This window comes from Perissodus microlepis, chromosome 20 (genome assembly GCF_051167445.1).
Source record: "Perissodus microlepis isolate ML-2025 ecotype Zambia chromosome 20, ASM5116744v1, whole genome shotgun sequence".
Classification (NCBI taxonomy): Eukaryota; Metazoa; Chordata; class Actinopteri; order Cichliformes; family Cichlidae; genus Perissodus; species Perissodus microlepis.
This window is the reverse complement of record NC_140480.1, coordinates 22,783,295-22,800,491: the sequence shown is the minus strand read 5'-3', so window position 1 is coordinate 22,800,491 and position 17,197 is coordinate 22,783,295. Positions and strand designations below refer to the sequence as shown.

Below are 17,197 nucleotides of genomic sequence, written 5' to 3'. Positions count from 1 at the left end.
GAAGAAGTTGAAGAATGGAGAACAAGGAGGGAGGGAGGGTGGGGCATGTAAACGAGAATGATCAGCTTGCAGAACTGGGGGAACTTATATAGATGACAGCCGGAAGGAGCGTGTTTGGAGGTGTGGTCCTGCTCCTGAAATTCCGATACATAATCTCCAATAATAGTCAACCTACTCATGAAAGCAAAGGAGTATAATCTTCCTACACGGACATATAGACTTACTAGACACTTCATTTGGTAAACGTTCCTCATACAAGTCGAAACCTCTTTTGGCTTCAGAACTGAGTTAATTTTTCACATCATAGATTCAACGTGATGATGACATGATAGCATCATACAGTTGCACATCCATGATGAGAATCTCCTGTTCAACAACATTCCAAAAGTGCGTTCCTGGATCGAGAGCTGGTGACTGTGCGGGTCATTTGAAATTAAGAAACCAGTTTGAGGTGATCTATGCTTTCTAACATGCTTTTTTATCCTGCTGGAAGCAGCCATCAGAAAATGGGCACACTGCAGTCATAAAGGATAGATATGGTCAGCATCAATACTTTGGTAAGCTGTGCTATTTAAGTAATCCTTATTTGGACTAAGGGGCTCACAATGTGCCAAGAAAATATCTCCCACACCGTTACAACACCACCAGCCTGAACCACTGATACAAAGTAAAATGGATTCTGGTCCTACCATTGAATGTTGCTGCAAAAATTGAGACTCAGGTGTTTTTTATCCATCTTCTGTCCACCAGCATTGGTGAACCTGTGTGAACTGTAGCCTGGGTTTCTTGTTCTTAGCTGACAGGCGTGGCATGCTGTGTGGTCTTCTGTGAGCCAATCTTGTTCAATGTTTGAAGTATTATGCATTGATAGATGCACTTCTGCATACCATAGCGGTGATCCGTTGCCTTCCTATTAGATTGAAGCAGTCTAGCCATTGTCCTCTGACATCTAGCATCAACAAAACATTTTCACCCAGAGAATTGCAGCTCATTAAAACTCAGAGATGGTCTCAGCAGATCAGCAGTTTTTGAAATCCTGAGCCAGCCTGTCTGGCACCTACAACCATGCCACATTCAAATGTGTTCACAGATGTTCTTCTGTCACTTAAATCACCTTTCTTCCCCATTCTGATGTTTGGTTTGTACTCAAGCAAGTTGTCTTGGCTGTGGTGACTTTAAAAAGCCATGTGACCTTTGAAGTAAAACCAGCTTTTTAAACTTTGCCTTCAGAAGGCATTCAGGACTCACTTCCTTCTCATGTATACTCACTGGTTTTGTATGTTGTAGGGAACATTTGAAGCATCACTGTTATGTGTGGTAGTGGGTGTCCTTGGACTAAGTTGGTCCACATTTTTTGTGGTAATTCACTGTATTCATAAACTTGTCTGTACACAGCAAAAAAAACACAATAATAAATTTTACTGTACTTGTGTTTCTTTTCAAGATATTTGAGTTATTTGGTAATAAATATTTCCACGATTGTTTGCTTTTGCTTTTGTAAATCTGTAGCTATGCGCTTGGGGAACCAGGGTGGAGACACACATGATTAAAGTGCCTGGTACCACTGTTTCATCTGTGAACTTCTACGTGCCCATTTGTTTTCATGTTTATGAGAATAAGGAAGAGCAATATATTCAACAGTGAAATAACAAGGTCCCACCTGAGACCTTTAGTGCCACAAGGTAGCCGAATGAGTCAGTTAGGTCTTAGCACATGGTGTCCTGCTGTATTGTATGTCACACTTTGGTGCCTCAACAGGCTGCTTCTGTGTTGAGTTCTTCTCTTAGATGACAGTGTGCGCTCTTTGTTCTGGCTGTGTCTCGTGACGGCTCTGCAGTGTGCTGTATGAGTCTCGGGCTGCGTCACCACTGACTGTAATAGCTGAACACTGCAGGGTGGAAAAAACACTTTAACCTGCAAGAATTTTGTAGCTCTAAAAGAAGAAAATAAAAAACAGAACCCGACCAAATAGTGCAATAAATCACAAATTAATGACTAAATAGATGGCTACACTGTGCTCTTCTTGCATTTTGAAAAGCAAAATAAGATGAACGGCAAATAACTTTTTTTTCCCTCAGTAGCTACATCGTCAGCGATGTGCCACAGAAAGGCTGTGACTCGGTAATCAATAATATGCTTGTACAGCGAACATAAAAGCATCAAAAGCTCGATTTTCACGAAGCTTCTCTCCACCATTATCTCCTAAGTGAATACAATTCCCATTTTAATTTAATCAGGCACAGCAGGATGAACTCATGGGGTCCTGCTTGGAATTGACTGCAGTAAAAACACTAGTTTCATTTCCTGTTTGGAAGCCTTTTCCAACGGGTGGCGTTTTTAAGCTACTGTACAAATTATCACCATGGCAACCAGAGCTATCTGGAAAAATGCAACAAAAATGGTTAAAACCACAACACAAAACAAAAAAAGAAACACTTCTGTTTAATACGCCTGTAATTACAGGAGCTAATCTTTTATTTGGTGTTTGAGTGGGAGGTCAACTGCAATGCATGTGTAAATTAAATAAATAAATAAGTAATTCATACCAAAAAATAAAAAGTCTGCAGATCTACCTACTCATGGCAATCCTTCACTCCATCACTCTTATTCTATTTTATCAACCTTATGTAAGAGAAAGGTCATAGCATATCTATTATTTAACGCCTCAGTCATGGTATATTACATTATTAATCACCTCAGTATAGTCTCTAAACACACACAGTGTGACTCTGATTCTGACCCAGGTGCCACATAAAACAGATCTGCAATCTCCCTGGATCACTTAATTAGAAGACCATAAAAAGACAGCCGCTCACTTCATAACCACAAATAATGTCTTCACAAATTTAACAAACAAACCATTAAAAAAGAAATCTGCCACCACTAGTGATTTGTCAGCGGGCAATCAAGAGGCTTCCTGTGATCCATTGTTAGAATAAAAACTGAACATGAATGGCAATGCAAGTCTAAATTCTGAACATGTCCTTTGAGGGAAGTGAACAAACAGGCTTTGTGTAGCTGATACAATTGTATAACATCTGACTGAGCCACCTGAACTGTCAGCATATCAGGGCCATAAAAGCAGCACAGAAGCAGAAATGTACTGTGAAAGCGCCGCATGGGGCAGAGCAGCAAGAGCTCTGAGACACCCGCCCACCCTTCCTGAATCAGCCGTTTCTGTGGCGACCAGAGCGGAGAGGGGTGGAGGGAGGCGCACGGTAAAAGTGAAGAGACAATTTCAAACCTGGTGGGAGAAACATGGATGGATGGATGGATGGATGTGGGTACATATATATTGGGGGTTGGGTGATAAAAGGAGGTGGCACAGTCAATGGGGAGCTGGGGCTGTTTTTTCAACATCACAGCAGTGACAGATTGACAGTTGGAGGCAAACAACAGCAGCAAACACCGAGGGGAATTTTCGCTGTCAATGGCAGCCCAGATCACGGTCATGGCTCAGGGGTTTAAACCATCTAAACACTGACAATGTGTCTCTGTGAAATCTCATTCAGCCATATGCTCTTATTCAAAGGATTGTATTTCTCTGTCCTCTCTTTAAGCAAATCATACAGGCTTGAAGTTGGTCAGATTCAGGCTTAGTTCAAAGACAAACTTCAAAAGAACTAAAGTCCATTCAACAAGTTCTGCAGTGGAGAAAATAATTCTAGACCAACCTGCTGATTCCCTGCGGTAAACATTCATGAGCTGCCATTACACGTAATTACATCCCAGGATGCAGTACAAGTGACGAGTGTTACACACCAATATGGAGGAGAAGGTGCTAAAGAGGAATCCAGCTTTGCAACACAGTACAAATAATTAAGTTTGGGCTCAATCAGGGCAAAACAAATAAAGAAATCAGCACTGATATGATACACTAACACATACAGGAGAAAAGTGGACATGTGAGCCAAAAAAACCTTATTCCAAATTAACAGCAGATTGTTTGCTGCATATAACGCCACAGGAAAAAGGCATGCATGATCTGGCCCATTAGAGAGATCTTTGATTTGATGTCAGCTCTATTTTTGAAACCAAGCCAGTATGCTGAGAACCTTATTATGTAACAGATTAGATGTTAAAGCGAGAATATTGCTACAGTCTTAGACTACAGTGATCGCATTCTACCAATGCTACAATAATTAGGGATGGATGCAGTCGTTCTCTTGCGCAGTTGAGACGAAAGGCTCACGCTAAGCTCAAGAAAAACAGCGTAAATCTGAAGTATAAACTCCTGCAGATATTCCCGACAGTTGTTGATAAACTACTGTGTCCACACGGACAAATTGCGGGCTGGAACGGAGGCGCAATCTGCATTCCATCAAATACTGTAGTCCGCCTAAAGCACAGCTTCTGAGATGAAACTGTCTTTATCTTGTGTTGTTGTTTTTTTTTATTTGGGGGGGAGGGGGTTGGGGTTATCTTGTTTTTTCTCTCCTGTTTCTAAACTACACTGAGCGCAGTGGCAGAAACAGTTTCCACTCCACCCACTCTCTCTAGCAGGGACACATGGATATACACATGGGGAAACAGGGATGAAATCAAATGCATTTACTCCTTCCAGAGGCAACGCTTTCCCCAAGTCCCAGCGGTCTTTCTCACCTGTCAGCGAGAAGGTAAACAAGCCTTCATACAAACTAACGTTTGCGCGAACATATATGTGAAAACACCCCCACCTGTCACATCGACGCGCACAAAACCAAAGGTGGATACACCTCATTTCTTAAGAAGAACTTTTGGCATTTGTGAAATCATTCCTGTATATACTACAATATTCAAATAGTAACATGCATACATTATTTTAATCACAACAGTAAAATAAACACAGACTGGTGGAAATCATAATAATAATAATAATGATAATCACATGGATACATCCAGTGCAGTATTTAGTGAGTCGAGTATTTCGTCATGAGGCTGTTGACACTCACCTGTTTGTGTAGCTGGTTTCAGAGTCCTGGGGTGTGAGGCAGCTCAGACAGAAGTGCGCAGGGACTCGGCTGAGTTGCTCACACTGGACACATACCAGAAGACTGACTGGCTCTGCACTGCACTGCACAGCTCACAGCGCTGTGCTCTTCCCTCCGAGTCTCAGAGACAAACAGCAGATCTGCTTCTGCTGCCTCTCCCTCTTCCTTTCACACGTACTGTAGCAGCAACAGAGGGAAGGCTGGGGGGCTGCAGACTCTCTGATCAACACAAGTCTCCCTCCTCTCTCTCTCACTCTCTCTTTCTCCCTCCTCTCTCTCTCTCTCCTTCCGGCTCTATGTCTCTCCTCAAGTATGGCTACAGGCAACCGCAGCTGAAGAGATGAGCAGAAAACACAATGAGTAAGTGTATAGATGAAGTTGACTCCGTTTGCAAGTATTTATGTTGTGTGCTTTTGTGCGAAACGGCACGCTGTACAACAGCACTGCACATAAGCGTACACGCAGTGGGAGAAAGCTTTACTCCCACCTCCTGCTCCCCCTTTTCACCACCACCTACCCTCCGCTCCTTTGCCAGCCCCACACCAGCCTGTTGAAATGACTCATCAGCTATCAGCCAATCACACAGTGGCACACGGCCTCCGACAAGAATAACAGGAGTATTTATGCACTCCTGCTTTAAGAAGATGGAAATGACATGGAGAATTGTCTGACATACTTTGCTCTCAGTGGGGATGATGACAGAAAATCGCTACAAGTTTATTTATTGATTTTTGTAATAATATAGGGAATTTTGTCCTTGTCATGTTATATATGCGCTAAACATGTGCAGTCCATCACCTCCTTTAGTAGCTTACAAAGAAATACGGCATGAATATAATATATGATCGGAAATATAATAAAAGGGTACAATGATCATAACTGCATCACTTGTGAGATGTGAGTCACTGTGGCATATGATTCATTCAATCAAGGCTGCAGACACATCTGAGTAAAAGAAGGTCTGACCCTGGTAACTTTCCTTGTAAAGTGAGGGTAAATGACTAAAACCAAGCACAAAATTGCCGTTCTACTACTGCTTTGAACAGCCTCTAACTGCGCACTGATCCAGCAGCCTTGTAAGCAGTGGGAGGAGATATTTTGGGCTTTCAAGGTTCCAGAAGTTAAATTACTGCTCCTGCATAGCCAAAGTTTTGTGACTTATCAGTGGGAGAATGGCCTGGATTGACATGAAGTTATTCCGGTTGAATTATCATTCCCAACAAAGAGCTGAGAAGATGAAAAACCAGTTTAGAAGGCCACATACAAAAAACCAAACCCAGGGATAGATGTCAACTATGCCCTTTAAAAAACCCAAACTTTCACATGGAAGTTATTTCCTGTGTGAGTTATGACACTATTGTGACAGAAGCAAGCAGCACGGAAGTAAAGCAGACGTCAACAAAATATGCACCTTTGAACCTTTTTTTTTTAGAGCTGCTACTCAAGATTAAAGGTACATCAGGGGGATTTTCATTTTAATTTGTTAAAATCGTGCAGCGTGGCGATTAGCACTGTGGCCTCACAGCAAGAAGGTCCTGAGTTTGACTCCACCATCTGGCCACCATCCACACAGAAAATGCCTTTCTGTGTGGAGTTTGCATGTTCTCCCCGTGTTTGTGTGGGTTCTCTCCGGGTTCTCTTGCTTCCTAAAGACACGCAGTTAGTGGGGTTAGGTTAATTGGTTAATTGGTCAAAACCGGTCAAAATAAATAAATTGCCAGGCAGAGCTAAGTTGAAATTTACAGTTATTGTCTTAAAATTTTGACTTCAGAGTAAGATAACACTTTGGAGTGTGGAGTATTAAGTTAGTAATTACTGCTAGCCTACATAAACTGTGCAGGCCATGCACAGATAAGGGCACATGTTAGTTACTGTGCAGTAACAGTTCAAATTCACCTACTAGAACTTTACTCACACAAACTGAAGCACAAATAACTGGACCATATAGCAAGCTACGTTATTTGTGATACAATTCGATTAAAATAAATTCCCCAGCAGCACAATCAAGATGGAGAGATGAAGTTCCCTTACTGGAATTCATGCAGATGAGGCCAAGGAAACACCTACCAGCTGATGTAATAATATGAGGGAAGGGAGAAACCACTGGAGGAAATGCAGTTTTAGGCGCTCCACGACAACCCAAGCAGTTCCTGCTTCGGTCGGTACCTCAAAGTGTTTGTAAAATGTCTCCCTGCTGAAAAATAGTGGCTTGATCTCTTTGGATTGGGGGAAAGTTGTTGGAGTTTTGTTCCTAAGTGAAAGAAAAAGAAAGCGTGAGAATTAAAGGTTGACTGTCATCAGCAATAAAGCAAACCTGAGCCAGAGCAAAAGCTTTTATTTACCTGTCAGACATGTTCCAACCTATGGCTCCACTTTGGGAAGTGACAAAAAAATTGGGTGAAATTAGTTTTGTCCAAGGGTCACCCTTAGAGGAAGTTTAAAGAGCTCGAACACCGAGTTGCTGGAGCTGAAGCGATTTCACATTGAAAGGTTTGTTTCAAAGACTCTTTTAGAAATCTGACTTTAAAGGCTAGAAAACCCCACCCACCAACCCAACACCCAGTTTTATTGGCTTAATAATCTGTTAGCCTAATAATACAATACTACAACAATATATGTTGTTTAAATTGTGCAGAATATTAATGTGTAAAAGTTTGAACCAAAATTTTTATACCTCATACTTTTTTCTTGACAGCCATCCTTCTAGTAAGACCATTATTTACCTCAGTGAACAGCAGGTCAAGGTCAAGGTCAAGTTTATTTATATAGCACATTTCCAAACTGTCCATGCTGCACAAAGTGATTAACAATTTAAGTAGCTGGAGCTGCAGCAGTAGCTGGATCAAATGAAGGGCTAAATTAATTTCTCAAGCAATGTGTCAGGTCTTGTGTTCCTATTTGTTAAGGACATGAATTTATGACATTGTTCATCCACTGTAGAGAGTTTGTTATGGACTGACACTCTTTTGTTCTCCACTTGTCCAGTTTACTCCAAGTCTTGAGGCACACCATGCTGAGATATGCTAAAGTTTTTGATTAATACCACTTTTTGGAATCACTTTGTTGGTGGAAAAATAATATTTTATGTCTGTTTATAAAACTGTTATCTTTGGCATTTTTTAAAAAATAGATTCAACTAAAGAAATTGGAGCAAATAATGTGTCTTTGGAACAGGCTTCTAGTAAAAATGCATAAAAACACAATTTAAAATTGATTCTCTGCTAATTTGTTTATTATGTGACACAACACTGGTCCATCCCTTGAGTAAGGCATATTTTATTGTGCTTTTAGGTCAGTGTTCAATGTTTAGGTCTCTCTTGCAAATGAGACATTAGGTCTCAATGGGACTACATGTATAAATAAAGGTTAAATGAAAAATAAATAAATAAATAAAAAGCTAGGCTAAGTTTGATTATATTTTTCCTGCTGTTATTGCTCCTTTGCACAGTTGTGTCTAGGAATATAATTATTAACTAAAAAGCCATTGGCACTCAGTTTTCTGAGCTATAAACTTTTCATCGGCCCCCTATATATTATTAATTTCAATCAGCATCTTACTTGCTGAATGCATTTTTTAAGGTTTACACTGAAACTCATATGACAGCAGCACTTATGGCGAACAAAAGATTCAATTTGCAGAAAATCTCATATTGGCCTGTAGCATGTGTTCAAATGAAGGTAACTCAATAACCGTCACCAAAATCTGTTTATAAGACTGTAGATTCACAACTATAATGGTCTATTGCCATGGTCACACATCCAAAACACTTTCTGTAATCTCCAGTCTAGAAAGGAGAAATAATTTAAGCCAAAGGGTCTGATGGTGAGGAAACATAAAGGGTAAGGAGGCTGGTGATTCACATGCTTGTGTTCATTTGTCTGTATGGAATATTGTATTTGTTTTTTAATTGTTATATTGTTATGTGTTGTATTTGTTGTAACGTCTAGTATCCTCTTGGCCAGGTCTCTCTTGGAAAAGAGATTTTAATCTCAATGAGACCTTTACCTGGATAAATAAAGGATAATGTTAGTGACATAAACCGATCATCTAAGAGCAGAACAACAGGAAAATGAGAAGCATGTGAGGAGATCAAATGGAGGTTATTCCATAAGGGAAACCATGGTGGAGCTGTTCAAGTCATTTCCGCTCCACAAAATTTCTGTCTGAAACTAGACCCTTTGGCTTTGTTCTCCTCAAATTACCATTATCTACACAAAAACCACTGATGCACAGGGAAATTGATCCATTCCCCACTGTTGACCATTCAGTGCAGTGACGTTTGAATCCCCATCTCCATTTTATCTGTTCAGAAAATGTGACATCAAAATTCTGCATATGCTAACTCCAAATCCACTACCTGCATTGAGACACATTATCTTATATGTTGGTTCACTGGACTATAACACAAAAACTCTGAATCAATAATCAATAATTATAATTCTTTGATTTTAAAATGATTTATCCTTATTAGTGACATTAGTCCGGGGGGGGGGGGAATTACTTGATCCCCTGCTGAACTTGTAATTTTGGTCACTTACAAAGAAATGAACAGTCTCTCATTTAATTTCCAGTTTCTTCTATTCCAATCTCTCCACCACCATGGGCAAGAAAAAGAGCTGACAAAGGACAAGACTGTATATTTGCACAGGGCTGAAATGGGCTACAAGACCATCAGGAAGTTTGGTGAGTAGGTGACCACTACTGGTGCAATTATTTGAAAATGGGAGAAATATAACATGACCATCAATCCCTTGGATAGCCACCGTACAGAACTTAAGTTTGCCAGTAATCATCGAAATTCAGACAAGGGCTGGTAGAACGAACTGTAGTCAATTGAAACCAAAATCAAGCTCTTTGGCAGTAACCGATCAACCACAACCAACCCAACATGTTTGGACAGAGAAGACCATCCCCACAGTCAAGCACGAAGGTTGAAACATTATGTTTTGGGATAGTTTTTTTGATAAGGTTACAGAACGACCTCACCACACTGAGGCGACAGTTGACGGAGCCACATACCTTAAAATGACAATGACCCAAAACATACCAAGAAGGCAACAAAGGAGTGTCTAACGAAGAAGCACATTATGGCCAGGGAGTGACTTATGTTGACAAGTGGCAGCCCAGAAACCCTAATGATTACATAGTTTCTTAAAGAGGAGTGGGACAAAATCCCTCCTGAAATGTGTGCAAACTTGGTGGCCTCAGCTACTTTTTGTTTGAACAAAGCCCATAATGGGTTTAAATGGACTGATACATATATTGCACCTTTCTTATTTAGTTCGAGAACTCAAAGCAGTTTCCATTAAGTTCCATTCACTCAATCACACACACGCATTCATGCATTGCTTTTAACTACACTTAATCATTTTTATCTACCATTTACATACATACTCCTATGAGTGCATGGGGGCAAGACACATGGACAGAAAATCCACTGACAATCCACCCACGTTCCGACTGGTAGGTGACTCGCTCTACAACACCAGCTTTCCCTTTCATCACATTGGAACAGATGTCTTGTACAATTTGAGTTGTCCCATTGATGACTATGGATGTCTAACCAGTGGCAGAGAATATCCTACTTAGTGTGTGTCAAATGGATGTCTTCTTTTATGAGTTACTTGATCCAAATACTTGGTTCATAACAATAAGACTGATAACCCAAATTACCAGTAAAAATAAAAAATTAATTCAGAAATTGAGACTTGACTTTTAAAATGACAAAAATGAGAACAGGCATCAGTGTTCTGGTATTATAGGAGTTATAAAAGCATTTGCAGTTGTAAAGCAGCAGGACCTTTGACACTTACAAAAGACCTCTGCAGTTAGGAGAAAGAGGTTTAATTTTGGCCTGTCATTGAGCTAATCACGAAAATACCACTAACTAGCAACAGTTCATTTACATGTTATTTTTGTCCGTGTGTCAGATTAAGATGATTATAGAGTAATAAGTTCTTGATGTGTTTTTGATGTGACAAAATACAAGCCGATCACTTGACCAGTCTTAATACCTTTTCACACATGAATCTGGACATTGTTGTCACAGTCGGCCACATGAGCACGTTTTTACTTTCTCGTGTGTATCACACAGCTGGAGACAGTGAACATCAACCCCATTCTCGCTACCAGAAATACTTCACTTGGTTTTGGTTAACATTCTTCCACCACAGAGTTTGGACAGAATACAGGTTGATTGTAAATTTGAAGGATTACCTCTCTATTTTCACATCGGCGCAAAGCGTTGCACTAGGACATCATGCTGCACTAGAGTTGACTGCACTGGATATCCACATTCTCACTTGCACACCCATACTGCTGTAACAGGGGTTGTATAAAGGACAGCAGCTTTAAAAATGCATCTTACATCTGATAAAACAAGAAAGGACAAAATGTTTTTCTCAGATAAGACTTATTTAAATGTACCTTGGCTTTGGCATTTCTAGTTTAACTCTGAGAGGACAAGTCTGTTACCTTTCATTCCAGGTATGTATCAGAGAGTTGCAGCGAGTGCATAAGAATTAGAAAGAAAATGTTCACATCGTGGCTTTATACAAAGCAGGAAAGGGGTCTGTGCTTATCCTTACACAATACAGGACCTTGTAAAAGCAGCTCTATCCAACTGAGAGTGATAGATGGCATGACAACCACATAAAAGTGTGCTTGACATTTACATTGGAGACTTGAAAATATCAGCCGAAATGCGAAGACATTACTCATCCAGCTGGATTGCCTGTTATTAATGGAGTAATGTTTCCCAGATCTTTGACACGGAAAATTTTTTTAAGTAAAAATGCTAGAAAGACGTCATGTAACACCAGATATTTCAATTTCTTCATGAGCAAAAAAAAATATTATGCAAGAAAGGCGCAAATTTTTTTTTTTTTTGCAGATCATGGTGCCATTCTAGTTTAAACCAGGGAGCCTTGGCATCTTTCCATTAACAACATTATTTACAGTTACATGTTTCTTGCATCAATTAAGCAACTACAATAGTAAAATCACTGGCATGATATTTTTTCAAATTACTGTTGCCCTTTAAAACCAGTATTATGACCCTAACACAGTTATTTTTCATCATGCTTCTCTCTGCAAGGTGTGAGTCAAAGTAAACAAAGAAACACACACAAAAAACAATAAAATCAGATTGATAAGAGAATATTCTGACCAGCACTCGCTGGTCAAGATCCTCACGCCACATGTGAGATGTTTCTGTCTCTCTCATGCATTAACCCACAGGAGACTCCCTCAGCTCCCTTGAGGACCACTACATCTGATACCAGCATACTGATGTTAAAAGCTCTAAGTCGGGGGAACCTCCATCCTGCCATACTCCATGTCAGTTACTGAGGAATGTCTGAGTAGCTCTGGGGGACTGTGAGTAAGAAACATGGGGGTTTTTATCTCCATCACTGTGTGGTGTCATGGGATGACAAAGCTGTCAGCCTCCAACCCTTAAGCCTTTCTTTTGAAAGAGAGTGTGTGTTAACATGTGCGCTCAGAAGGATAAAGCGCATACAGCTTGTGTGTCCATATCTGTGCCTATTTCCAGCACAAAATGTGTGGCACATACGCAGTACTCAGTACAGCTAGATGTAGGTGTGATTCAGCTCCACAGTGAGAAAATTATTTACACTTTAATAGACTAATGGCCCATTGTGCTGGGTGAGCAGTGTTACTGAGGCAATGAGGTCAATGGAGAAGGGAGATAATGAGAATGACAGTGATGTGTTGCCTCCATTAGAGCCCGTGTCATCCTGCTTGCCCTTTGATTTGATCACACAAAAAGTTCCAGAGCCTGATAAGCGAGACCCTCATCCCTCACTGTCACTGTCAAAAGAAGTCCTAACACACCAACTCTCCCCAACATGGAGGCCTAAACAGAATAAATGGCGGCTAAATAGAAAATAATCATGTTGCTCTACTTGAATTACAACAAAACTAAATTATTTCTTCCCAGCTGGAAAAACGATATATTTTTGGGTGAGTCCGTTCGCTTTCATCAACCCAGTTTTTCAAATGATAATTGATTACATACAGTAGAGGCATGTAGACCTAACTGTACGTAGGCGGCTTTATTGTTCACGGTGTAGCCTTTGCATTATTTCATATACATTTGGTGTGTTTGCTCTTTTATTTATAGTTATAGTTAAAATTAGAGTTTGGCCAATTATCAAACCATTTGTCAATCACTTCCCCACAAAATAAATTTAAATAAAAATGTCCATCTTTGGCTCTCATTTGGCTCTGTCTTCCCCGCTCTCACGACAGACCCAAGTTCAACCAAGCCCCATACTCCCCACCATTCTCGTCCATCGGGAAATTTCAATGTAGACAGAAGTAGACAGACACTGTGCAACCCTACCCTTCAGATTTTGTATCAAATTTAGATGCGATATTCTCTCAAATATATGCCAATTCATTTAACCAGTGTGTTATTAATAAAGTTAGATGACATCTAATCCATCAGCAACCTAGATTTCGCACCTGGTCCAAAAAATAGGAAGTCAAGAATGACAGCCAGCTGTAACTTTTATAATCAGATTGGGTCCAAATACACAAGCTGACACTATTCAGCTGACATTACTCAGCTGAGACCCGATACAATTCACACTGCTGCTCAAAGGGTGAACAACTTGCCATCCCCTTCCGGAAAAGGCAGGAAAAAAACAAGATACACAAAGACTAGCATGAAAAACATGCATGTCCTCTGGGTGAAGACACATTTAGCTGTAGAGTGAAAGCACATGATGTTTTCATTTGTGTTAGGCTCTGCTTTTTATACTCCAGATGACCTTGTCTATCTAAACAAAACATCACCATTTCCAGGTAGCGCTGTTTTATGCCTCAAAAGTGTGAATATCTACAAGCCGTACGAGGACTGTGATAAGAGTGAGTGTGTCCCAGTGTCCCTTTTCCAATTACCGAGCCTCTTTTTAGCTGTCAAAGGACTGTTTATTTTTCCGGAAATATCAAACTATTTCAATGGAATTTGAAAACATACAACAATAACTCTTTTTATTTTCTATTTTAAACACATGGCTAAAAGGGATTATTTATCCAGTCTAGTAAATATTGTCCATATTATCTTACCATACATTTCGGTCTGTGGCATACATGGAATGAGACATTCTATAAATCATACTATACAATTCAAGATTAAGTAAAAACTATTGAATCAAAGTTATCTGACGTTTCACTTCTGGCTACTGAGAACATGAATTTGAGTCAATAAGGGACTTACATTCAGTCATAACTAGGGATGGGTATCAAAAACCGGTTCTTGTTGAGAACCGGTTCCCACTGTTTCAATTCCTTGGAATTGTTTGCCATTTTTGCAAACGATTCCCTTATCAATTCCAGTCGCCCCGAATGACGTCACCACGTTGCATTTACCTGGCAGGGAACACGCCGCCTAAGCAGCACAAACGCTCAAAAGTTTGATTATACTTTACGAGAACGGATGACAACAGGGCAACTTGCAATACTTGCAAAGTAGATATTTCATTTAAGGGAGGAAACACTACGAATATGCCAAAGCATTTGCTCACAAAACACGCGATGACCTTAATAATAACCTTAAATGAATGTCGTGATTTTAATTCCGCTCCGGACTCGTGAATCTCAACCCAGCAGCAGCGGTAACGTTTGCACGTCCTCTCCCGTTAACACGGCAGGTAAATAATCAACTAACAGTGCATATTATGTTAGCGCAATCTGCCTTATTACAAAACCTGCCATTGCTGTGCATTTAGGTGACCATGATGAGAGAGACAGACAGAGTCTGGCTGGCGCTCGCTGGCAGTTGTCGCTGCAGTCTACCGGTAGCGTCTCCTTTCAGGCCAGGATAGACGAATGTCACCGAGCAGTGACTAAGTTTGTGGTCAAAGGTTTGCACCCATTTGCCACAGCAGATGCCCCCGATTTTCGGTAAGTGAATGTGTTTAATTGTAGGAAGGGACATTACTGGATATTCTTGTGTAATTGCTACAGAATAATTTATGTTATACTTTGTTATTGCTACAGAAGAATATTTATTTTATTATTTTACATTTACAATTTTTTTTCCCCGGGGACCCTGTGACACCCCATTGAAGAGCCATAGGCTGTGGATCTCTTAAGATCTCACTGTTGGGTTTGTAAGGCCATGTTACTCCTAAATTTCTATCTTGTTCAAAGAGAAGATATAAAACAAAGTTCTAAGCTAATCGACCTTAGTGTTCTCCTTTTTTAAAAAGAATCGATAAGAGAATCGATAAAGAATCAAATCGTTAAACAGAATCGAAAATGGAATCGGAATCGTGAAAATCTTATCAATACCCATCCCTAGTCATAACTACTCATGCTTATGACCAAGGAGAGTTTTCAGCAGAGCCATTGATTCTCTGCTGACCAATGCACAACTTACTGTCACAATACTGGAGTAGGAGGGTTACACAGCAAAGATAATCCACTTTCATGGGCCAGAAAAAGCCTATGGATCACAGGATACAATTCAGACAGAAGATTAAGGTAGAATTGAATGGCTGTTTGTGCTGTAACCTAGCATTCACACTGCATCACTACAAGGAATAACTTGCTGAAATAAGCTTCCTTCTCCTAGCCTGACATCAAAACTCCCTACCTTCCCATTCCAGATCTTTTTATTCTATTCACATCTGTCTCCTTCACATATTCCCATGTCCACCTGTTACTTTTAAAGCCACTGAATGATAAACAGCCCTCCCCCGGAGGTACTATGTGTTGTAGTATCATAGAGGGGAAGATGTCAAGCTGCAGACATATTTCTGGGATAATGTTCTTTATCACAACCCCCTGGGTTCTTGTGCTATCATTTTTCCCTTGAAAAAACACAAAGACTCAACCGAAACACAGACACACCCATGCTGTTCAACATACAAATGGATACAGTGCTCTGCAGGCACACAAACTGGATTCAAATACCGCTACACAACAGAATGAGGTACAGACGTGAAGTAAAACATATAATACGTCAAGCATGCAGTCTATACTCTACCTTGCTGTGAGTTCATTATCCATAGATTGAAAATGTAAGTTCTATGAGACTTTATCCTCTGGTGCAAAAAAAAAAAAAGCTTATGAAGAGGGCTCTTATTCAAGGATGTTGGAAGTGAAGTAAATGGAGGAATGATAGGCTGATGATTTTCTTTCAAAAGCTATCCTTGTTTGATCCTAAACTATACTCTCCCTCTGTCCTATTTCAAATGAGGCAGTTTAACTGCAGTAATTTGATTTTTCCCATAAAGTACAATGAAATTCAACAAAAGCAAACCAAAACAAACACACTAAAGTGCATTGCTGTTGCACTGGTTTATATGTTTGTTTTAGAAATCCGAAACAATTACTTTGCACGTAATAACTTTTACAACCAAACATTATATGGTTTGTGTCCATGAATCTCTTTCCATTTAACACAACAGCATGACCTCAGTTGTTTGATTTTGCCACATTCAAGTAAGTAAGTAACTACATAAAACACTTAATGACAGCATGTTGAAAGGATGAGATGGAAGCCACATGGGCACTGTGTGCAGTCTGTTCTGTAATTCCACGTATCTGTTACCATTTTCACAGGATGCCACCATAACAAAAAATGCACAAGAGACTATTAAAAAGGCTCACCAGCCTCCCTCTCTCAATTATGTCCATAAATGTTGTCTTCAACTGAACAAAGACCCATCTACAAAGGCTCAACGTTAAACTAATAATTGTAAAAATGTGTCTAAGCATAACTATAAACCTGTATTCAGTTTTCACTCTGGTACCATTTGCTGTTCTATGAGTGCAATAAAACACCTCTGATTCGTCTCATATGCAGCTTGTGAAGTGCTAACTGTGCTGTGGTTATCACCTCACAACAACAGGGTTCTGGATTTGAAATCAAAGCCTTTCAGTGAGGAGTTTGCATGCTGTCCTTGTGCCAGTCTCCTCTGGGTCATGTATTTCCTCCACCAGACTAAAGACACTCTAACTGCATTGGCACCCTGATAGACTGATGACCTGTCCAGGGTGTAATCTGCCTCTTGCACTATGACAGCTGGGATTAGCTCTGGGTCCCCCCACAACCCTAAATTGAATAAGCAGTTAAGAAAATGGATGGATAGCAACCACAAATCTTTATACATTTTGTACTCCATGAATAATGTGCCTATCACAATTGTTGAAAACAAAAACTTATTTGGATATATTCTCTACACTGCTCTGC

The 17,197-nt window shown here is 40.1% G+C and overlaps 1 protein-coding gene across 1 annotated transcript in view; it reads right to left on the bottom strand.

Moving 5' to 3' along the window:
* LOC146364524 (prickle-like protein 2) overlaps positions 1-5,442 on the bottom strand; it is a 39,195-nt gene extending 33,753 nt beyond the window's left edge. The window contains exon 1 of the mRNA XM_084915908.1: positions 4,932-5,442. The gene's annotated coding sequence lies outside the window, so the exon portion shown is untranslated. The remainder of the gene's footprint in view (positions 1-4,931) is intronic.
* Between the last annotated feature and the right edge of the window lie 11,755 nt (positions 5,443-17,197).